The following is a 24,252-nucleotide window of genomic DNA, read 5'->3' as shown; positions in this document are numbered from 1 at the left end:
TGTATCTCTGAAGAATCCCTTATGGTATCTCTGAAAGCCTAGATCTGTTGTCTTGCCATGCACCCTGAGAAAATCAATGGAAGAATCTCTTTCTCTCTCTCTCTCTCTCTCTCTCTCTGAGTTGTTCCACTCAACATAACTGAATTACCAGCGCAGGGAATTTTGTGACCAATGGGCAGAGCTAAGAGTCATTGTGATAAACAAGGGAGTGTTTTTGTTTCATTCCTACACACATACGCGCACGCACATGCACCACTTTCTGCTTCTGTGTGCCAGTTTCTTTTTCATAGCTTGGGAACTATAGCTAGATGTGGTGTGTGTATGTGGGGTGGACATACGTTGGCTAGTTATTTTATTTATTTGGCTGATTGAGCATCTGCATAATCTACAATACCTCTCTAAAAGCTTGTTCAATGTTGTTCTCCCCCCCCCCCCCCCAGTCTGCCGCTAGTGCTCCAGTTGGAGCCCTCCCTGCTCCTTTCCAGCCATGTTGGCTAGACCTGTAAATGGGGACAGAGCCATCCATCATTCATGCAGGTGCAGGGAAAGGGAGGGGGGGGCGGGAAACGGGTGAAGAAATGTCCTTTCAAAATGTGAAAGCTGCTTTCTCTGTCCCTTGGAGAGGCGTAGTTGTTTCCATGTGCTTCCTTTCTCCCCATAATTTCAGTGCTTTTGTGGGTGACCAGCACGATGACATGCTGGTAATTTTTGACTCTCACAAGCCAGAGGTCAGCTGTTCCTCTCTTTGAGTCCATCCTGATTGCTGATGGTTCATCTGAAGGATCAGGTCAGGAGGACCAGCAGCCATCGCACACATTGTCACGGATGGTAGCTTCAGATCTCCATGTGCTTCCTCTTTCACTTCTAAGCATATGCTTTCCATCACTGAGGAAACACCTTTCACAAACCTCTTTTACCTGAGTGGATTTGATCATCCCCTTTTTATACAGGCACTTTTGAATCCCAACTGAAATCTCCTCCTCTGGGATTTATCACATTCCTTCCTCATAGGTATGGATTATATATATTTGGATTATATCTATTGCAAAGGAAAGGTCAATGCAAAGTGAGAGAGTGCTTAAGAGGATGCATCCTGAGTTCAGGTCTGCAGCCTTTCTGTGTGGGATCTTTTCAACCTCACCTGCTTTGGAGCAGGACTGTTTACTCAAGCATCTAGGGGCTATGTGTTTATTATTACTGAGTTTGCAGAACAACATCAGCTTTGTTTGTTTGTTTTAAAGATTTTTATACTGCCCCTCAATTTAAAAAAATCCAGGGTGGTTTACCACAAGAAAGTAGAATAAACAATAAAACATAATGAAACTGTAAAACAGATGTTAAAGACAGTGCGAAAACAATTCAGCAGGGATAAAATATCAGCGCTTAACAAGCACAGGAGAATAAGGAAGTTTTCAGCTGGTGAGTACAAGATAGTAGATGCCTCTCTGGAGGGAGAATTTTACATGTGAGGTGCCACAACTTTGGAAATTCCCACTCTGGTTGCCACCCACCTAATCTCAGATGGGGGGGCACCCCAAGGAGAGCCTCCAAAGAAGTTCTCAGTGCACAGGCCGGTTGGTGTGGGAGAATTTCTTCCCTCAGTTATCTGGGTCCCAAGGTGTGTAGGGCCTTAAAAATAAGAACCAGCACTTGGAATAAATTGTGCTGTGAAATGGACCAAGCGGCTGTGGAGCTCATAAAGCACTGAAAAGATGTGTTCCCAACATCCTTGCTTAAAGGCAAACCCTGCTCAAAAAATACCCCATTCCGTCTGGGAGCATATATGTGATATTAAAACACAGCATTTTTTAAAAAAGCAACAACCTGCAAAGCTGCTGGATATATACCATTGTTACCCAAAAAGGCATTTAAATCATTTAAATGCATATAGTAGGTATCTTATTGATAGAGATGGACTTAGCTCTACAATGGGGGGAAACCACGTTGACTTAGAAATGGATCTGTTACTGTGCTTGCTCAGGACATGTGTCTCTACACATTTGAAACCTACTTTTTTGTGTTCAGGAAAAAAGCCCTTCTGGAACATGAACGACTGGGTGAATTCAGCTTTAGGGCTAGGAAGACCTCACGCAATTGCAATCCTGGCTATAATATGCATGCACACATTTCTAAACTTTGGAAGTCCTCTCCTCTCTCCACTCTTGTCAGTTTTCTGAGATTTCATTAAGAATGGCCCAAATAATTTCAAAGCTGTCTTTAAGCCTTAAGGACCTGAAACTTGTCCTTTTAATAAATGAAAACAGAGATCCTCAAAATGCTGAATTCTATGCCTGATGCCAAATCCTTTGCCTCCATGGTACAGTCATGGAATGCACACAACCCAGGAAATCATTGTTTGGATCAGTGTATTCATTTGTTTGTCTTTCATTTTAAAAATTAAAATTATGTTAATGAATCATTAAAATACGTTGGCTTACTGCTAACTAGAACGGTCTCAGAATGTTTGCTACCTAGGAAGGCATGCTATAATTCTGTAGTTTATACAGTCAGGGCCAGAAATATTGGAACAAGGATAACTGTTTTGGCAGTTGGCCTCTGTACACCACCACATTGAAGTTGAAAGGAAACACACCCAGATGGGAGCAAAGAAAGGACTTTCAGCTGTAATACAAGGGGTTTGGCAAAAGTGGGGCACTAACCATTCAGGAAGGACAGCCAGTGGCATACACCGCCCCCTCCATTGTTGGTGGCTCATAAGTAATGGAACGAATGGCTGACAAGCAGCTGCATGGCCAGGAGTGGCCTGTTTCCTGGGTACCCCATGACCAATCAAGCAGATAAAAGACCTGGAGGTGGTTCTGAGTGTTACATTAGCATTTGGTAGCTGTTCACTGGATCTCCCAACATGAGGTCCAAAGAGGTGTCCTTGGGAGTGAAGGAGGCCATCATTAGGCTGAGAAAACAAAATAAACCCATCAGAGAGATAGCAAAAACAGTGGGAGTGGCCAACACAACAGTTTGGAACATCCTGAAAAAGCAGGAATTAACTGGCAAGCTCAGCAACAGCAAAAGGCCTGGAAGACCACGGAAGACAACTACAGTGGATGACTGCAGAATTCTGCCCATGGTGAAAAGGAACCCTTTCACAACATCTAGCCAGGTCAAGAACGCTCTTGAGGAGGTAGGCATGTTATTGTCAACATCTACAGTCAAGAGACAGCACAGCTTTATGAATGTAAATACAGAGGCTTCACAACAAGGTGCAAACCACTGGTAACGCTCAAGAACCGAAAGGCCAGATGAGCCTTTGCCAGCAAACACCTAAAAAAGCTTGCCCATTTCTGGAATAAGATTCTTTAGACTGATGAAACCAAGATTAACTTGTACCAGAATGATGGGAAGAGAAAAGTATGGAGAAGGAAAGGAACAGCTCATGATCCAAAGCAGACCACATCATCTGTCAAACATGGTGGAGGCAATGCTATGGCATGGGCATGTATGGCTGCCAATGGAGCCGGGTCACTGGTGTTTATTGATAACCTGACTGCTGATAAAAGCAGCAGGATAAATTCTGAAGTGTATAGGGCTATACTTTCTGCTCAGATTCAGCGAAATGCTGCCAAACTGATAGGACGCCGCTTCACATTGCAGATGGATAATGACCCAAAGGGGCCGCGGTGGCTTAGTGGTTAAGACGCTGAACTGCAGACTGGAAGGTCGGCAGATCAGCAGTTCGAGACCCGAGTACTGCATGACGGAGTGAGCTCCCGTCTTCAGTCCCAGCTCCTGCCAACCTAGCAGTTCGAAAGCAAGAAATTGCAAGTAGATAAATAGGTACCGCCTTGGCGGGAAAGGTAACAGCGTTCCGTGCACCTCGGTGTTCAGTCATGCCGGCCACATGACCACGGAAGCGTCTTCGGACAGTGCTGGCTCTTCGGCTTAGAAACGGGGATGAGCACCGCACCCTAGAGTCGGACACGACTGGTTGGGGACACCTTTACCTTTTTAATGACCCAAAACATACAGCAAAAGCTACCCAAGAGTTTCTGAAGGCAAAGGAGTGGGATGTTCTTCAATGGCCAAGTCAGTCACCTGATCTCAACCCAACAGAGCATGCTTTTCACTTACTGAAGACAAGACTGAAGGCAGAAAGACCCACAAACAAGCAGCAGCTGAAGGCAGCTGCAGTAAAGGCCTGGCAAAGCAGGAAACTCAGCATTTGGTCACGTCCATGGGTTCCAGACTTCAGGCAGTCATTGACTGCAAAGGGTTTTCATCCAGGTATTAAAGGCGATCCTTAAGTTTGAAATGATGTTGGTTTGTTCCATTACTTATGAGCCACCAACCATAGGGGTACGTGTATGCCACTGGCTGTCCTTCCTGAATGGTTAGTGCCCCACTTTTGCCAAACCCCTTGAATCACAGCTGAAAGTCCTGACTTCGCTCCCATCTGGGTGTGTTTCCTTTCAACTTCAATGTGGTGGTGTACAGAGGCCAACTGCCAAAACAATTATCCTTGTTCCAATATTTCTAGTCCTGACTGTAATTGGAACAATGATGACACATAACTTCAGAGGTTTATTAATTCAATATGGACCCCTTTAGAAATTGGCGTCTGCATATTCAAAGAACACGTGGAGGTGGGAGTGGGGCTGCTCAGGCTGGCCTCACGGCCACTGTCACTGTTCCCAATGGCTCCACTCTCAGACCTTCACACATTAGGTGGAAGGTCTAAAGGGGGAGTACATGAAGGTTCCTCCTTCAGACCATCTGCCAAGGTGTAAAGGTCTGAGGGTGGAGCCAATGGATGATGTTGGTAGGCAGGGCCAGCACATGGGGTCCCTCCTCCATGCCTTTATTGAACACATGGAGGCTGATTTTGTAAAGGGGCCTCATTTGTCATTTAGAAGCATGAGTGTTTGCCATTTAGAAGTCAGTGTTCTACTTAGTGAGCACATTTGGTGCATTTATGTGAGCTGAAGAATTAAGCTTTCTTGATAAGTGTGGAAGGGGCTGTAGCTCAGTGGTAGAGCACCTGACTTTCATGGTATAGGTCCCAGGTTCAATTCCCGACATTTTCATCCAAAAGGAACTCAGGTTGCAGGGCTGGGAAGACTTTGGTCTGAATCACTGGAGAGCCACTGGCAGTCAGAGTAGACAATACTGGCTAAGATGGACCAATAGTCTAGGGCATTCTTCCCCAACCTGGTGCCCTTCAGATGTGCTGCACTGGGGGATGCTGGGAGTTGTAGTCTAACTCACCTGGAGGGCACTAGGTTGGGGAAGACTGGTCTAACGAAACCTCCTGTGTAGATATGGGCCTAATATGAGATTGGAGCTAACTGAAGTTATTGGAGAAACCATGTCAGAGGAGGAAGTCGTCTCTTAAGTCAACTGACTAGATGATTCTGATCACTCAACCCCAAACCTTTCCCATACAGGTCGCATTGAAATGCATGGCAGTTGTATAAACTCCTCTTGTTTCACTGGGGTTTTTTTTTGCAAGAGAGGCTCCTGATGCATTACATCCAGTGTCTCCTGGAGTCCCCCATCTCTCCCCTCCTACCCCCCCCCCCACTGCCATGCAAAGGCTGTCATGGAGATGGAGGATTATTCCTCCTTTGCTTACCTAATCAAACACGAGAGTTTGGGTTATATAGATGACTCACCTTTTAATAGAACCTGTTGTGGCATATTTGTTAAAACATAAAGCCATTTCCTCTTTGATTATTTCTTTATGTGGAAACATGGCCTTTCTCTCAGAATGTTTGCTAGAGACCTGTGGCCTATGCATATTTATTTTTTAATCTGTTTATAATAAACCATGATCACTTTGAGGTGATCATTTTCAAGTGAGCTCAGATTTTTTTTTTAGAGCATTCATTTCGCAGGGGAAAATACAAACAGCAAGAAACTTTGGAAAATCAGATTTGTATCTTCCTTAGATATTACCCAATGCTTTCCCTATATAAGCACACAGCTACTGTTTCCAAAGGGACACAGCCTCGGACAGTTTCTTACACCTGGATCCTATTTCTCACTCACATTTTTGTGCCATACCCAACACATACTTTGTATTATTGCTGTTCATTTATCCTGGTCTTTGTTGCTGTGTGGCAGGAGATAACACCAAGTTTATTAGAAAATATTGCTACGGCTTACAGGCGCCTCTGGGATCTCAGCTGTGCAATCTTAAACCAGCCCTTTGCTTTGCATTTGTTTTTGCTTTTCTTCCATAGACCCTCTGAACAATGAAGCTACAATACTAGGATTTAGAACTTGCTATCTTTTGCAGGAGGATCAGCCCAGCTGCAGGTCATATGGGAAGTTCAAAATTGCATAATAATCTAATTCATGGGCCATCTCCCGCTAAATGGAAGCAGGACTGTCACATTCATTTGTGCAGGACAGGATCCCATCCTCACTACATTAGCACCATGCCTGGAAAGTGTATAGATGCACCTTGGTATATGTGTAATTTCTCATGTGCAATACTAGTAGTGGAATTTTGTGGCAGGCATATTTTGATGTTGTTGGTTCCCATGAGTCCAAGCCAAAAAGCATTGCTTGATTTAGTCCAAACCCATCGTTATGAAATCTCATTGATTCTGATCATGCTTTTAGCATCTTTTTGATAGACTCTTGTCACTCTCTGTGGTGTTGAATTGGTGACTCTCTTGGCTAGAAACACTATTGTGTTTGTACTAAAAACAGCAGTGCAGTAATTTTAGACTCTGAACTTCATGGTCTTAAGGGGTGGTGGTGGTGGTACCATCCATTTTAGATGGTAATGTGTATTACTTCACTTATTTGTAAAATGTAGTAAGCTTATTCTGCTGAGTGGGGCCCTAGACTTCTGCCCCAAAGTCCTGCCCTAATGGCTCCACTGATCAAGAACACAATCCAGATTCTTTGACAAGGAAATGCAAAATCTTCACCAAGGAAGAACAAGGGTAGCAATCAAAATTGCACCACTCAATAAAATGTATATAAAATATTTACTGTGCATACATAAAGGGTTGGGTCCAGCTTTAAGCTGGATCAACTGCGCTGGTGGAAGTGGACTTCCGCCCCCTTCTTTACCTTACCCGGCAGCCCCTCCAACCCCCTGAAAATGCTACACAGAGAGTCAGGATTCCCTGTTGATTGGGTTGAGCTGTGGTGTTGGGGAGAGCGTGGTTCCCCAGCAAACAGGAGGAGAGACCTTCCATGAATGGAAGGTAGATCCTAGATCTAACCCTAAGTCACTGTGCTTTATTGCCTGTTTTGAACACAATAATAGTTTTCTTCCAGGATTTGGAGTTCTATGTAAGGAATAACTGGTGACAAAATGATTAGAGATGGTCAGTTAGCAGTACAGGTACCCAAAGCCCCATACCTTGCACTTTAAAACCGTTTGCAGGGTTTGTGTATTGTCAGAATTTTATATAGTTAGTTCCATTCAGGTTCAGCAGCAGGTACCAACAGTTAAAATGATCAACACACATATACTGAAAACAAAATCCAAGTGAAATTGTAGTTACCACACACTGGCCCTTGAATATATTTCCACAATAACAAAAACTGAGCTGTGTGAGCTATCCTGGCTTTGGTTATATTCTGCCACATGTTTCTCCTGCTGTCTTGTGAAAGGGTTGTTTTTTTAAGTGTTTGCCTTAAACTGTAAGGTAATATGATATTCATTAGTGCTGAGATGGATGCTGTGCTTCACCCCAGCTCTGGCTGCATTTTGTGCAAAATTATCTTTTAATAATTTAAGGTGAAGAACACTGACTTATTTGGCTGCATCTTTATTCATACTTCTTTAGATTATAGCGAACAAATCAGAAGGGACTTCGGAATTTATTGCCAACAGTTTCCTGTCTGTACTGCATTGGATTAAACCCCAGATAGTATGTGAGCAATATGGCTGTGAAAAATATAAAGAAGCCTCAGAGAAAAACACACACGCTGTAGCTAATTAATCTTTGACAAAATATGCTTCCTTTCTAATCCTCCCCATGCTTGTCTAAAAAGCTCTTGCTTAAAACTTGTTTATTCTGCACATTACTAGCAGCAGCTATACCTTATGCTTCCTTTTTTCTTTCCGAGTAAGACTTGGGGAATATACGACTTAGGACAGCATCCTCCCCCCCCCCATATGCCTTTACACGTGTTTAAGGTGCTCAGAGAATTCTTTTAACTTATTTCTTATACATTTGCATAGCTTTCTTTGCTGTTCTATTCTTTAGAAGGAAGGAAAACATGGACCAAAGTTCAAAAGAGTCACATGTCTTTGTAGGAGTTTCACCAGTGGCCTGATCTGTCTCCTTTTTGCAGCAATTTACTTGTGCATTGTGATCCCAGAGATGGGCCCTGCTATGGGACACAGTGTCTCAGTTTCTCATCATTAGGCCAAGACTAATTCCCACAGAATGGCCATAATAGCTGGCTAGCTTAGTGGAGTCCCTTAGAGAGAGAAATTTTAAAAAAGAGCAAAATACTGTCATTATGATCCATTTTGTGAAAGGCTGAGGTTTGGTCCTTGTATGAATCATGATAAGAAAAGGCTCAACTGTTATGTAATTATCCACATCCCCTCTCAGTTGTAATGGTTTTGTGAGAGAAGCATAGGTTGGGCATGGCATTTACCAGTGGTTTTTATCACAGCCCTGAATAATTTGTAGCATCAGTTCCCTATCTGTGAAATGGGAATAATGGGGATTTACTTCTCAGATTTGTTGCGAGGTCAAATGCATAAAAGATTGTAAAGCACTGTGCAAACTGATTGTACTTTTTATGTGTGATTATTACTAGCAGCAATATGTCACAAAATGCAGGAGGAGGTGAAAGCCTGCCTGGCATTCATGTGTGCTTGACTGCAGAAAGGTGGGGAGGCAGATGGCATTGCTTTTGACTGAGATGTACTTCCTAAGAACATGCTTCATTATTTCTTATCTTTCCTGTGGCCAGTAGCTACACTCAGTAAAGGCCTTAAGGAGAGCTGGCTGCTCGCAACAACCTGCTTCTTTCTGAAATTCTGACCCCCTTGGGGGACTGTTGGCACAGACTCTGGATGGGATGTCTGCACCCTGTAAGGATGAATGAACAGTAGGAATCCCGGGCAGGGGGCTCACTTGACACCCAGGGATCCCTCCTCTCCTTTCCTTAGCCCAGCAGGACATCATTCTTCTCTCCTCCTTCCACCATGTCAAATATTTATGTGTGCCAGCACAAGCCAGGCCGCTTCTCTGGCCGTAACTCCTGGGGAGCACCAGTTGCCTGTTTTGAGGCCTTGGCTATAAATATCAAGCTGTCAAGAGGAGCAGCCTGACAAAAGACACGAGTCAGCACTACACTTAGCCATTTAAAATGACATTTTGTCAAATGCCATCGCAGGGGTTGGCATATTTCCTGGCAGCATTGACCTTCATGCTGACTGCCAGATGCTTGCTTGCTTGCTTGCTTGCTTGCTTGCTTTCTCAAACTGCATTTATTTATAACATCCCGTCATGGGCTTGAAACCCATTGCTGGTGTATTCCACTCACTCTTCCACAGCACTGAAGTAAAGCTCCCACTTTTGTCCTTCTAACTGTATCATCCCAGTTAAGAATGGTTACCTGGGCAAAACTGCAGCTGAAGGGGTTTAGCAGCAGTGCTCGCAAAGCAGAAAGCTCCTCCCTTTCCTTGGAATCCAGTTCCAAGGTGCATTGGGTTTGAAGGTGCTGAAAACAGTTTTGGCCTGGATTGAAGGATAATGCCAATCCCGGAGGTTTCTACTAAATGCAGAAGACAAAGGGCCAATGAAAAATTGTATTCTGTCCCCAAAACAACATCTTGAATTGTAAGGGTGTGGTCTTTCTCTTGATGATATCAGGTAGCTTTTATGCGGAAATAAAAGTCCTCTGCTGTTCTGTTTCAGAATGCAGGTGTGAGGGGATCACTCACCTCAAAACCTTCACCTCAAAACACAATTGCAGCCTACTACTACACATAACACCAATACATATAAGAAGAGGAAATACATTGAGAAGCATCTTTTTTCTCACACAGTACTAGAACAGGATTATCCAGTGTAACCGATTGTTAGCAAGTTTAATACAAACAAAGCACATAATTAACATATAGGATGTGGTAATGGCCATTAGTTAAGATGGGTTTTTTTAAAGGAATAGTCAACTTTGTAGTGGATAGCTATCCTTAATAGCTATTAACACAGATAATAAAATGGAACTTCCATGTTCTAAGGCAGTATACCTGAGTACTAGATGCTACACTACAGGAGATGGTTATCACCATTCCACCCTGCTTGTGAGCGTTCCAGAGGTATTTGGTTGGCCACCACTGAAGACAGTGCAGGAATATAGACAGATCTTTGCTCTGATCCAGAACAGTTCTTCTATTCTTACTCATCCTGCAGTGTTCTTGCTAGTTAGGAGAAGTTGGCCATCAAATGTGATTTTTAAAACATATATGACATTTCTGCAAACACCAAAACCTCAGACTAGGGATAGGCTAGCCATCACTCCTCACAGTGAACTCAGCGGCTGAATGCCGATAGGATCATAGCCAAAACAGAGGCATTGCGAATCAGGAGGTGGGTATCAGCATGCTCAAGGAAACCCCAAGATTTGCAAAAGTACAACAAATCCTTAGGGGGAAAAAACCTAAGTGGGCAAAACAACAACCCCCAAACAGCTCAATGAAGACAGGGGCCCGATCTACACTTACGGGTTTTTTTTCACTTCCAATGAGGTTTCACTGCCCATCTTTCACACTGCGCAGTAGCCACCTTGAATTGGAACCGGAATTTCCCGTTTCCGTGCCCCTGCTTTCAGTACTCTAATATCCCGGTATTTCCCCTTAATGTGCTCTGATTTTCCGCCTCTGCTACCGTATCTGGTCATAGTCCCTCCCCTGCCTGTCCATATAGGGCGATGTTTGTATTTCCCTCCTGTCTAATCACAGCTCTCGACGGCCCCATGTCATCTTCCGGCTACTGATCGCATAGCTTCCTCAGCACCCAGTGTTTCCTCAGCAACAAGCCAAGGGCTGGATGTGCGTGTGCTTGTCTGCTCTCTGAAGCTAAGCAGGGTCAGCCCCGGTCAGCAGTTGGATGGGCGACCGCGTGGGAATCAGGCTTCCTGCATTGAGCAGGGGGTTGTTCTATCCCTTCAAATGAGACCCCTTCAAGTTTTACCCGCTTCTATCCCCCACTTTGGATGTTTTTTAAAAATTAAGGTGTTATCTTCAAAGAATCGTGGCTTCTCCGCGATGTTTTTTTTTTTCCTAATTCAGGCGTTATCTTTGAAGATTCGAAAACGCCTTAATTAAAAAAAACAAACCCCGAAGCGGGGGATAGAAGGGGGTAAAACTTAGCCTCATTTGAAGGGATAGAACAACCCCCTGCTCAATGCAGGAAGCCTGATTCCCAGGCGGTCACCCATCCAACTACTGACCGGGGCCATCCTTGCTTAGCTTCCGAGATCAGACAAGCGCATGCACATCCAGCCCTTGGCTTGTTGCTGAGGAAACACTGGGTGCTGAAGAAGCTATGCGATCAGTAGCCAGAAGACAACATGGGGCCGTCGAGAGCTGTGAGCGTGGTGGGCGTGGAATCAGCAGAAACAGGAAGAGTTTCTGATCCTTCAATGAGAGCTTCCGTCTTTAAGAGCAGGAAAACAGCACAGTGCTCAAGTGTGAACTGAGCTCACGCATTCGATGAAGCACCGCAACGGGGAAAATGGGTGAGTGTGGATAATCACGTTTTAATGTGAGAGTGTTTAACCTGACAGGACACCGAATTCATTGCGATGGTGGACGCAATATAGATCGGCCCTAAGCATGCTCAGTAGCCACAGAATGCTGTGTGTTGGAGGAAAAAATGGGAAACTGGGCCAGGAAGGAGAATAAAATGGAGTATTCTTGAAGAGATCATGGCTGACTGGCTGGCTAGAGCCTTGAATAGGAGCACTCTGCACTGCAACATTTTGTTGCAAGGTCCCACTTGTAGTATATAAACTGGGATTGTCAACTTTGGTTTCAACAGGCTTCATTTGCTGAGGCTGCTCTTTCAAATATGGCAAGCATAGTTGAAGGATCCCTTAACCATCCCAGGTGTACTCTGCTCCTTCCTTCCAACTTCCTTCCACCTTTGTAGAACTAGTCAAGAACTTTAACTGAGGTTGAGATTTTATTCTCTTTTGTCATAATATTAGGCTCCAACAGGCCATTCCTGTTCAAAGTACTCAGCTACATGTCTGGGCACCCTATAATTCCACTGGCTATCTCCACTGGATGTAAATAATGTGTCCCTCAAGTGGTTGAAATATCCCTAATTGCGCAGATGCAGTCTCCGAAGAGACTGTCCCGTCAGAGAGGTCAATAGTTCATGATAATAAAAAAATCTCTCAGACGGCCTATAATCCGCATTGCCTGCAGTATGTAATTTCGGATTTCCCTGATAAATCCAGACGGCTCTCACAAAATCTCCTGGCATAGGGATTTTGTTTCATTTTTTAGGGGTGGAACTGTCAGGGAACCAAACAATTCACCCTGTCTTTTAAAAGATGCACACATGTTTTCACTTGCCTGCCCACTTGCCTCCCGCCAATAATGTTTGAATTTTCCCCCTTTCCACACTCTAGAAATTCTGCCATCTTCCTCACTGAAGCCTGTTTGTAAATTATCTCACCTTGTGCTGCTTTGCATTCGAGCTACCTAAATGCTAGTTGCTAATTTGGAGCTTTCTCTTTGATGCTGGTGCTGAAGTTATATTTATCTCTTAATGCCATGTGTAGGGACTTACTCATGAGTGGGAGGCTTTGAATCAAACGGGATGAGTCATTGGCAGAAGCCACAATTTCTTTGTGAGTAGCCTGGCTGGTTGGGTTTTGTTCCAGATGCTCCTTCTGGGGCCATTGCCCCCTTCAGCCTCCCAAATGGAGCCATTATGACTCCACCGTCACAACTGCAGTGCTTCAGCGGCAAGCCCTCTGCAGAGCATCCTGGTGGCATTTATGCAAATGACAACATAAATCTGCCCTTCAAGGCTTAATATGGGATTAGGTTATTGAGAAGCTGCTGCATTCTGTCCATCCGGCAGCATTTTTTAGTTGCTGCAGCAGCTGTTAGAAGCTTACCGCTTCACAGACTGGCATGTGATTTCTTCTGCTGTATTTTCTGCTGCACTGAAGAAATAAAAAATTAGTCATCCTTTTAAGATGCTATAATAACGAAGGGCCAGTTTCACACAACTGCATTTTTTTTCCAGTCTGCGCAGCCTTCTGTTCCTGATGCACACACTGTGCTGCAGGTCATATGCTTGCAGTTTGTGCTTATGGTGTTCCTCTGATTCTGTGATAAGGTCCATCATGTATGCATTCAGCATCACTCTAGGCCATCTGCAGAACTGAAAAGCAAGCCCAATTTGCACTAGTGGGAATCATCCATTAGACTTTGTGTGTGTATATTCATGTGTACTGTATACAAGTGGCAGAATTTAGCCTTTTCTTGCTTCAGAATTTGGGTTGTCTGAGCGCAGAGTCCTGGAGTACAAGTTACAAGTGCACACATTTAGACAGTGTGTGTGTGTGTGTATTCATGTGTGTATTTGCAACTTGTACCCATTTTAATATATCCAAATCTCTGCACTACCACTTGTATGCATTATGCAAACTAAACCATTTCATAGTTACTCATCTTTTTAATAACTCTGCAGTTTTAACTATTTTGCATATATCTTTCTGGTTTTGCTTGTCATCAGTAGGGGCAATATCCTATGCAGGGCTCTGAAGCACTACCTTCAACAATGGAAACCTTACACAGCCCCTCCCTTCTGGCTCCTGAGATTTCAGCAGGTATTGCTCACATACTTTCAGGCGTATCTTTACAACCCAAAGGGATGGTAATTTGTTTTCTTGAAATCGGTGATTGTCAGGAAGTTGAATTCTTCACCCAAGATTTTTGTGCTCCCATGGAATACATACACCCCTGATTAACTGAATACTTTCTAATCTGTATTTGTGTGATGTCCTAATAAGTAATACCCCCACTTACAAATGAGGCACCCTTGCAAGATTACAAAGGAGGGTTACTATGAAGCAGGGATTAGATCACAGGTTTCCCATGTCATTGACTTCAGCTATGAACTATTCTCATAGGACTGACTGAATAGCCCTTTATTACAGGATCTGCTGTCTCAAGAAACCTCATGATGTTCTAGTTTTTTGAAAAGCTATGAGAATAATTAATGCAGGGTTACGTCCAACACTGACTACTCAGTGGGTCCCAAACCAACAGGAATAGCAGTTGCTCCTGAGATGTTAAAGGTGTAAGGAGCTGAAATATATGAAGTCAGATCAGTGTTCCATTTATCCTGGTACTGTGAACACTGACTAGCAGTGCTTCTCCAGGATCGCAGAGTTATTTCCCAAGCCTCGCCATTTCAGACGCTTTTAACTTTAGATGCCAGTTCTTTGAAGTTAAGATATGGTGTTAGATCCACATTTAGCCATACTTAGAGTAGACCCCTTGAAATCAATGGGCCTTAAGTTAGTCATGACTACTGTATATTCCATTTATTTCAATGGTGGAGCCGTAGCTCAGTGGTAGAGCACATGCTTTGCATGCAGAAGGTCCCAGCTTCAAGCCCTGGCATCTCCAGGTAGACCTGGAGAAACTCCTGGCTGAAACCCTGGAGAGCCATTGCTGCAAGTCAGTGTCATCAATACTGGGCTAGATGGACTCATGCTTTGACTCACTATGAAGCAGCTTCCTGTGTTCCTATTCTTACTATGACTAAATCTGTATCCAACCCATGCTCTTCTCTGACTTCCAGGCCATCTTTGAATGTCCACCACCACCGTTTTAGTTGCCCTGAAATACAGCAGATACACATGTAGTTCCTACCCTTTCCCCACACATCCAGCGGTGCAAATCTGGGAAGGAAGCCATGTTGTAGAAGTCCTTCTGAAGGGGAAGCATTAGTACTCAAGTAGCAAACCAAGTCAGCTACTCCTCTGGCTTCTGGAGATTTCAACAGGCAGTGCTCACAAGGTCTATACAATGACACTTTTGGTACCACTTGGCAGAACCTCCTGCTTTTTCCTTCAACCGGCTTCATGCTAAAGTTTATGGATAAGGAAACTGCAAACATCCCTGTTTTGATCTGTCATTTGAGCACATGGCTCAGGAGAGTTATTCAGAGAAAGTTGGTATGACGGCAATGATTTCGCCTCTCCAGTCAGACTCCATTTAGCCTCTCCAAAAGTCCCTCTGGACCTCTTGCCAACAAAGGTTGTGTCTAGCTGAATAAAGCCTGCCTTAAAGGAGGAGGGAGAGGCCATAGTCCAGTAGTAGAGCACATGCTTTGCATGCAGAAGGTCCAGCATTCAATCCCCAACATCTCCAGTTAAAAGGACCTTGAGTAACAGGACTTGGATGACCCTTCCTATGTTGAAATGCAGTAGTTTGTGCTCAGTTTTAAAAAGCAAACTGGGAAATACCTCTTCTCATTTTCATTTTCCCATTAAATCTTTTCTTAAGTTTCATGTACAGAAATGATGAGAGGATACTGATAGACTCTTCCTATCTGATTTTGCATGTTTAGGGATTTATTTATTTTTAATATGGGGGAGCATTCAAACACCTGTGGCCCAACATGGTACAGTCTGACAGCCGATAAATCGTCTGAGACTGCTGTCCGTGTCTTTTAGCTCTTCATCAAGCCAGTTGTCTGAGATGTGTGGCAATCAACTATTCATAAGACACATAACCAAAACCAAGTAGAGTTCAAGGAGACAGTTCTGTTGCTGGTGCCAGTCAACAGTATGTCTTTCATCCATGTGCTTGAGTGTGCAGTGGCTCAGAACTCAGTCATCTCTCTCAAGCTGATGAGACAGTGGGGCTGGGGCAGACTAACATTCCTTGTCTGCAATTATCTAGCTGTCTGTCTGTCACTGTGGAGGCCTAGATGCCAATGCTTTAGCAGAGTGTGTTGGCCTTTGAAGGTAACTCCGTGAGTTTGAGTGTGACCAATTTAGAGCAAGGATCAGTGTAGCCTTTCATGTCACACATACAAGCCTCCTCGTGGTGGGGAGAGCTTCATTTTTCAGATCTTATACCAGTGTTCGAAATGGCCATCTTGCATCTATTAGCAAGTTGTCACCCACCAGTTTATAATTAAGGCATCAAATACAAATACTCTGTCAGTACTTTACAATAATTTAATAGCAATTTGTCTGTCGGTCGGTCTGTCTGTCATTGGCAAAACCTGTGCCGCACACAAAGTAATCTATTGGCTGTTGATTTCTTTTGTGTGATTTTAATAAAGAATTAAAATGCTTCTTAACCAGTTCCTAAACTTACAGGAAATTCACATTTTAAGGAAAGACTTGAGGTCAATATTGAAATTAGTGCCCTGAAGATGAATTGCCCAACTGCTGTGCAAACGGACAAAACCTAGGTGTCTGTGTGTCCTAATTAACAAATCACAGTTTGAGGTCCACAGTGCTTCATCATGCATCTGACAAGGGCAAATCCAGCCTTTCCACTTTAAAATAACTTCTTTTTTGAGGGACACAGGAGGAATACAGAATACAATGGTGGGATGTAAAATTTCCAGTCCTCCTTGAATTTTTACTTGGAGCCCATCTTTTTGGTACAGTACTAGGGCAGCCTTGTGAAGTACACTCTCCATTTTACCATTAGATAATTGGTCCATCTAGGTCAATATTGTTTACTCTCACTGGCAGCAGCTCTCCAAGGATTCAGAGGTCTTCCCAGCCCAGTTACCTGAGATCTTTTTAAATTGAGATATGGGGAATTAACCATTTAGGAAAATGTCTGTCAGCTGTTCTGAGCCCATGGGATAGAGCAGGATATAAATAATATAAAAAATAATCAAACCCGGGACATTCTACATGCAAAACAGGCACTCTACCACAGAGTTTTGGCCCCTTCCCCAGAATCTGGGTTTCCAGTGGTTCCACTGAGCTCCTTGGCTAGTTTTGTGTTTTGCTCTGCTTCGGCACACATGAATGAGGTGTCTAAAATGAAAGATGGTTCCGAATTCCCAGCCATTTTGTTGGCTGTCTTCCAAGGTCCAATGGCTGCTTTCCTTACAATCTCCTGGATAAAATTAGAACAAAGTTCATGTCTTTCACAAACAGAAAAAGGAAATGCAGAAAAGGGGAACATTAGCCCAGCCAAGATCCATTTCCCACTCTAAGTACTGGGCCTGTCAGAGTAGTGTCCTGTACCATCCACCTGCCCACAATTGGGGGTGGAAAGAAGAATCGGAAATATCATCAGCTGTTCCACCTTCTGTTAAGTGCTTCAGTTCTTGTTCTTCCAAGGCATGCGGCCAAATATGTGTATGTCTTCTTGTTTCTAAAGCAATGGAGGAAGGAAACTGGTATTCAGAGATTGAAAATACCTTATTGACAGAACTAGCCAAGCAAGAACTAGCCCAGTTCCTGGCAGTATTACCTCATCTGAATGGCATTCAGAATTGGCTTGGAAAGAATTCCTGAAGCTCTAGGCCACTAGTCTTCTTCTGATGGGTCATGACCCACAACTTGTCTGTATCTGAAGTGGGTTACATTAGGCACCAACACCATTTTCTTTTGTTTCTTTTTTGATGTTCAAAAAATACCAAGAGGAGAGAGGGATGTAGAGAGAAAAAGCAAATGATGAAGATAAACAGATAGAAGGAGAAGGACAGATGTATGCAGTATAAAGAAAGGAGGAAAAATGAATTGTCTGTTGCAGGATAGGACTAAAGTTGAAAATAATGCTCTGTATCGGTATATTACTATATCAGTAAATTTAAATAACTACTTCTTATCCACCCATAGCCAAATACTCATCTTGTGCCATCCAATGTCAATTGGTCAAACGATTGTTTCTGACTCTGAATGACTTGGGATGGATCCATACGTACAGTCAGGAGTAAACTGTCCTATTACTTATTATCTCCCAGGTGACCCTTAAGCTGGACTTGAACAACATGGCATTGCCAGGGTACCAACAAAATCTTATGGCTGACCTCAGCATGCCAAGTAGGCAGCCCAAAGAGGCATTGGATTGCAGGAGTTTATTTATTCCTAATTCTGTTGGCAGTGGGGAGGTGTCACGTCTGTAGAGATTATCAAAAGACATCCCAAGAGCTAGCGTCAGCTGCGACTTGTGATTGCAGAACAGGGATCTCTTCCCTTGTGACATATCAAAGACAACTGAGGAATTTGGGTGTTTTGCAGAAGTTTTTTCTATATAAAAGAATTGGAAATGCATATTAAAAGATATTCTAAAAATAAAAATATCTACCTCTGTTCCCAGGGGAAGATTTGAGAGAATGCAGAGCATTTGATGAAAACATACATTATATGAGGATGGGGGCGGGGGAGAAATACTGATGGAAAGCAGGATCTATCTATCGCAACAGGTGGTGAAGGAATCAAGAGACCTCAGAGGCTGGATTAACCATTAACCTAAGCAAACTACAAAGCAGGTCCTGTGAGCTGAAAGGGGGCCACCGCTGCGCTGCAACTGTACGAGAGTTTCCCAGTGAGGGAATAAGGGCTCACCCTGCCCTTCACTGTAAGTTAGAAAATGGTGCCCCTTCATCCTGTAGCATAAAGCATTGTCATTGTTTTCAGCAGCAGAAATATTGGGAATACTGGCAAATTGGTCTGAATGGGGAACAGAATTCTACCTTGTCTGGTGGTGGGCAAGACAAGATGTTGTATGAATGCTAGCAGATACATGTGAGTGCTAGCAGGCATGAAAAATGTGGTTGATGGATCAGAGGTTTCTGGGGATATGATTCAGAATATGATTCAGTTTTAGATCCATATGTCTTTTGATCCAGCTCAGAAGGCTTGAACGTCTCCAAAGCTAAAGTGTAACTAGGTCAGCTTTGCTAAACTCATTGAAACATTAAGGCAGTGCCAGGCAAGCCAGTTTACCCTAGAGCATTCTAGCTGAATTCAGTAGCCAATGCTATCTAGCCTTTGGCATCTGGGACTGGCAAACTCGAATTTCTTAATCTACCCAACCAAGAAAACCCAAAGTATTTCAGGTGATGTTGTGAAAACTAAGACATTGATAGATCATAATTGTGATGTCTGCAGTGCAGTATATATTTGGCCCAAATTGCTTCGAGTGTATTTGCCTTTCATCAGCTTCTTCTCTATGTCCATGTGCATTGGATGGACCATGACTTATGGGATGTGCCTCTGGATGTGTAGGCTGACACTGGTTATCTCTAACATTTCTTGATCAGGTTGGGGCCTCTTGCACAAGCAGTACAATATGTGTACTTGTATAATGTTAGAATAACACCAGCTTGTCCGTTGCCCTAGGCAAGTCACAAAAAGATGGAAAACACTAAAAAGACCATGTAGAAAAGAGCCCCTCTATGGAACAGGGAGTGTGGACAAATGGAACAAGATGGCAACAAAGGGTGGGCATGAGGCTAAAAAATACAGGCCATCGGCATGCATCCCGTGGGGTTTTGTGTGAGTTGGTTGTCTGCATGCATTGTGTTGTACTCTAAACTGAAACAATATGACTCAATTCCCCCTCAGTCCACGATGGCTTGCAGGGCAGTAACTGAGGGACTGCACTGTGCTGATTCTAAACCGTGCTTCCTCCAGACAATAGTGGTAATAAGATGTGCGTGTGTGGCTTTAAAGGACATTTGTGGAAAGTCAGCAAACCGGGAGAGCCCCCTGTCTAAGCCGGCCTGTCCTTTAGTTGCCAGCTTTTCAGCTGGTTGCTGTGCTTTTAATCACAGGCTCATATGCAGCCATTTAGTAGGTGATACTGTTTGTCTCCATGCTGCGAAAAGGTTTGCCTGCTGAGGTTCGCATATCAAGCTCTTGTTGAAGGCACAAGAGTAGGCCAGGCCAGCTTTTTCTCGTTCAGCTGGCCTGCTGCTTTCCCTTTCTACCATTTCCAAGCCTCTTCTCTACCCCAAGATCGACCCTTTCCCTTGGGCCTTTCCTTTATAACCTGCTGACCGGTTGCCCTTTTTTCACCTGATGTTCATACAGAAGGGGAGGAGTACCAGCAGTTTACTGCTGTAGGACACTGTGTCCCAAACTAAATTGGAAAACACGATACAACATGAAGTCCCATTCCTGTGGGAAACAAACCCTATTATCTGAGATTATCCCAGTTAATAAAGGGAGATTGAGGGGTGGGATAGGGTAGGGCGGGGGAATTGCTGTCTCTTTCATTTCTGTAACTTCTTGTGAAAATTGATTTTTGAGTCTTAGACTATTTGGAAAACTTCAAAGCTGTGCTTAGGATGTTGTTCTGTCATTACAGCTTCTCAAATGCTCAGCTGATCTTGTGATCGAAGAGCTAAATGCAAAAGAAATAAATTTCCTCTTCCCACTGTTAGGAAGCTCCCACAGATCAGCGGGTCTTCACATAAAAGGGGCTTCATGAATTTTCATTTCTTGGGTAGAGTTTTGAATGCTAGACTTGGTCATTATGAGGACAAAGGCTTTTGTCATTTACCAGCTCTGTGGTGGCTTGCCTGGTTGTCTCAGAAAGGAAGGACTGAATGCTGAACCCACCCTGCTGAATTCAGTGAACATTGTAATACTACTGATGCTGGCAAAGGTGGAGCTGTGTTTTGGTAGCCACAGCATGTTTGTGGAGAACAAGGGAACCTCAGTATTCACAGCTGTCAAATGGGTGTCTTTAGCACAGGGGTGCAGAACCTCAGGTCCTAATTTGGCCCTCCAGAGTGCTCCAGATAGCCTCACACCCCTCCCCCATCCGTCCATTGTTTGATGGTTCCCCAGCTTTTGCACAGTTTATTTTCCCCATTCTAAAAAGTTAAAATGCCTTCTTGAGGCTTAGTTACTAGCGGGAAGAGATTCAAGCTAAAATATGCTGGTCTTTTTGGCCCAGCCCCTTTTGCCTTCAGTCCCACCTACCACTGGAATGCAGCCCCTGAGAACTTACCTGAAATTGAATTTGGCCCTTCGGCTGAAAGAGGTTCTGCACCCCTGCTTTAACTAATAGGGCCCAGAGAATGAACTTGGACTCTGGGTTCAGATCCCTCTGCCATGAAGTCGCTGGGTGTATCTTGCGACTTGTTTAGTTTAACATTGTTGTGAGGATAACAAGGGATAGATCCATTTACACAAGTGTGGTGTAGTGGTTAGAGTGTTGGACTGGGGAGACCCGGGTTAAAGTCCCCATGAAGCTCACCGGGTGACTTTGGGCCAGTCGTTGACTCTTAGCCTAAGCTACTTAATGGAGTCGTTTTGAGGATAAAATGAAGAATATTCGTTTGGGGACACCCGGGTTCAAGTCCCCATGAAGCTCACTGGGCGACTTTGGGCCAGTCACTGACTCTTAGCCTAAGCTACTTCATGGAGCCATTTTGAGGATAAAATGAAGAATATTCCATCTTGTGTTACTTGGAGGAAAAGGCAGGATAAAAAAAGTAACGAATAAATAAATACAGTGGCCTGAACGCCTGTGAGGAAGAGCAGGATTCATATATGAGCAATGAAGTTACACATAAGTTAAGCAAATTAAAGTATGCAAGTAACAATAGAATAAGACAACCAGCAAAACTCTACCTGTCAGATAAAGGGTTTTCTCCGTGCACCAAGGAAGGTGTAAATATCAGCAGGGCCAGATGGCACAGTTTTGCATAAACCCTTGTCTGAGCAGGCCTTGTCTTAAACATTTCTCCCCCTCCCTGCTCTCCATTCATTCTGGACCTTTGAAGGCAGCATCCCCAATATACACCCATGACCTTTGGTAAGCTTTGCCGTAATGGTGCAGTGCAGCATTACCGTGTCCTTCTCGGTCACTCACTCTTGCTGTCCGTGTTGGGGTTTAATGCAATTGCGTATGCCTTGAGAATGTGGTGGAAATGGGGCCGGGTCTCAGCTGCTCCGTGTGATTGACTGGATATTTTTAGCTCAGTTCTTAGAGCTTAGATTGCCTTACATGCGCCAGCCATTGATTCTGCTCTATTATACTCACATTTTGGCTGGGTTTGAGGAGCAGGGGAAGAATACAATGGATTGTTAGAGCCGTTATTGAATTGGTGTCTGGAGAAACTTGTTTCTATAAGGAGAGATTGTCACCGGGTCTGAGGAAATATCCAAGCTTGAAGGGTCTGCTTTTTGATGCCATGGGTGTGGCAGTACTACGTTTAGGTGATGGATGGAGCTGGAGGAAAGGGACTAGGGAGGAAATGGAAGGCCAAACAAAACAGGGAGGTGGAGGGAGATGGCGTGTCTACTGGGCCAGAAATTCACCACTAAATGCACCCAGGATTCCAGAGCCTTACCTGATTTGTGACTGTGTTGTGTGCCCTATAAGTCTCTTCCCTTCTTTCCTAATTGCTGACTATTACGGCTGTAGGATAAACCCCGGATGTCTGTATTATGTCACTAACGGCTGGAGTAACTTAAGTGTCCCTTAAGAACCCTTGCAGCTGCTGTGACGGTGTACAGCAGCCTTCCCTGCTCACAGCATCCCTCATGCTGTGGGGATGCTGGGACTTGTAGTCCACATCTGGAGGACACCAGCTTGGGGAAGGTTGGTGGTGTATAGGGAGTGTTTGTCTTGGAGCTTATCCTAACCCAAGGAAAACTTTCCCTAGTATGTTGGGGAACACATCAGGGCCCTTCCAGATGTGTTGCTTTACAAATCCCATCCCCTTCCATGTGGGAATGACGGGTGTTGTAGTCTAGCACATCTGGAGGGTGCCAGGGTGGAGAAGGCTGCTCTAGAGCAACTTCCCATGGCCAAGGGAACTTTCCCAAGTCATGCTTGTTCATTTATTTTATTTATTTAAAGTATGTTTACCCTGCTCTTTGGGAGCTCGAAAAGGCTGTCGGAGCGGCTTACATACAATCACTGAGAACAAGACAGTCCCTGCTCACAGGCTTACAACCTAAAACGACATGACGTAAAAGGAAAAAGGGATGGAGAGGAAAAAGGAAAAACACAAACTTGGGCACTGATAAGGACCAGCTGGAACCAGTTCAGTGATGGAACTGGTGGAATGGCCCTGCTTCCCATCTCAGCTCCCTCTGCTGCAGCCTGCTGGAATGGTTGCTGAGAGAGAACCCCAAGGAGATGGTCTTTCAGCAGAGCTGATGCTCCTCTTCTGCAACCTACTGGAATTGAATGTTAAGGTGCCCATTTACTCTTAACTTTTTAAAAATAACACACACACACACACACACAGACCCCTTGTAATTATGGCTAATGCAGCATGTAATGCAGGTGTCAGCCATTCTTAATAAGAAAAATTGTCCCTAGAAATGTAGCCATTTAATCTGAGTAATCTGGTGGTGGTGTGGGTGTCTTCCTGTTCCTATGAACAGACAGAGACTTAAAAGATGCATGTTATCAGTCCCCAGTAACCTTTTTTGCCACAAAGCATCTGGGGCTGTCCTCCAGGGGGCTTGGCCTCTCTCACACTAGAAGACAGTGGAAATGATATGTTCAAGAGCTCAGAAATGTTAATCTTTGAATCTGCATAATAGGATATTATCGCATAGAAACAGGAAATACAAAACCCAAGTGTTTCTTCTGAAAGCTGGCCAAGGTTGCAGCATCATTCACAGATGGACATACTAGATGTTGAATATGAATATTTAGTGGCAAGTGTTTTATTTTGCTTTATGCTAGAGTTTCTTTTGAATGACATTTATGCACATATCCAAAGTAGGCAAACAATGATCATCATAATTAGATACAGGTATTCACTTCTTACTTACAGAGGGGGAGAATATACCTAAATTCAAATAATCTTCCAGGGAAACTAGGAAGATGTAATTATAATACGTGTACAGGTGGTAATGGGCAAAAGAAAATCTGAAAGCCCAGGACATTTGCTTTGGCAGTTTGGAGGAGGGCAGGAAATGCCCCATTTCAGAACATGGCTGCCCTTCAATATATTTTCAGCCAAAGTGAATTTTAACCCGGGAGAATAGTTTGGATTTTCCAAAAGAAAACCTCCCCCTACCCTGCCCCAAGTTTGGGAAGTTAGTTAATTTTAATTAATTTTCCTAAAATTTTTGCCAGGAATGCATTCTGTATTATTGTATTCATAGCTGTCAAATTGTTGAGCTCCCAAAAATGGAAGGTACTCCCTCCGCCCCTGGCAAATCCCAGCCATTAGCAAAACATATCTCATATTGATAACACTGTATTACTAGTAATAAATAATATATCTTCTGCCTCTGGCCCAGACAACAGGTCTAGTAGGTGATTTCCCAACAAACTCTTCTTAAACTGTTTAATTGCAACCACCAGTT

The 24,252-nt window shown here is 43.8% G+C and overlaps 1 protein-coding gene across 1 annotated transcript in view; it reads left to right on the top strand.

Annotated features, from left to right (window-relative positions):
* The window catches only part of PPARGC1B (PPARG coactivator 1 beta), a 159,276-nt gene that overhangs the window by 86,230 nt on the left and 48,794 nt on the right, over nt 1-24,252 (top strand). The window lies entirely within an intron of this gene.

This window comes from Heloderma suspectum, chromosome 2 (genome assembly GCF_057233095.1).
Source record: "Heloderma suspectum isolate Gila_16-S chromosome 2, 16-S_ref, whole genome shotgun sequence".
Taxonomy (NCBI): domain Eukaryota; kingdom Metazoa; phylum Chordata; class Lepidosauria; order Squamata; family Helodermatidae; genus Heloderma; species Heloderma suspectum.
Note: the sequence above shows the minus strand (reverse complement) of the source record. Positions and strands in the feature narration are given on the sequence as shown.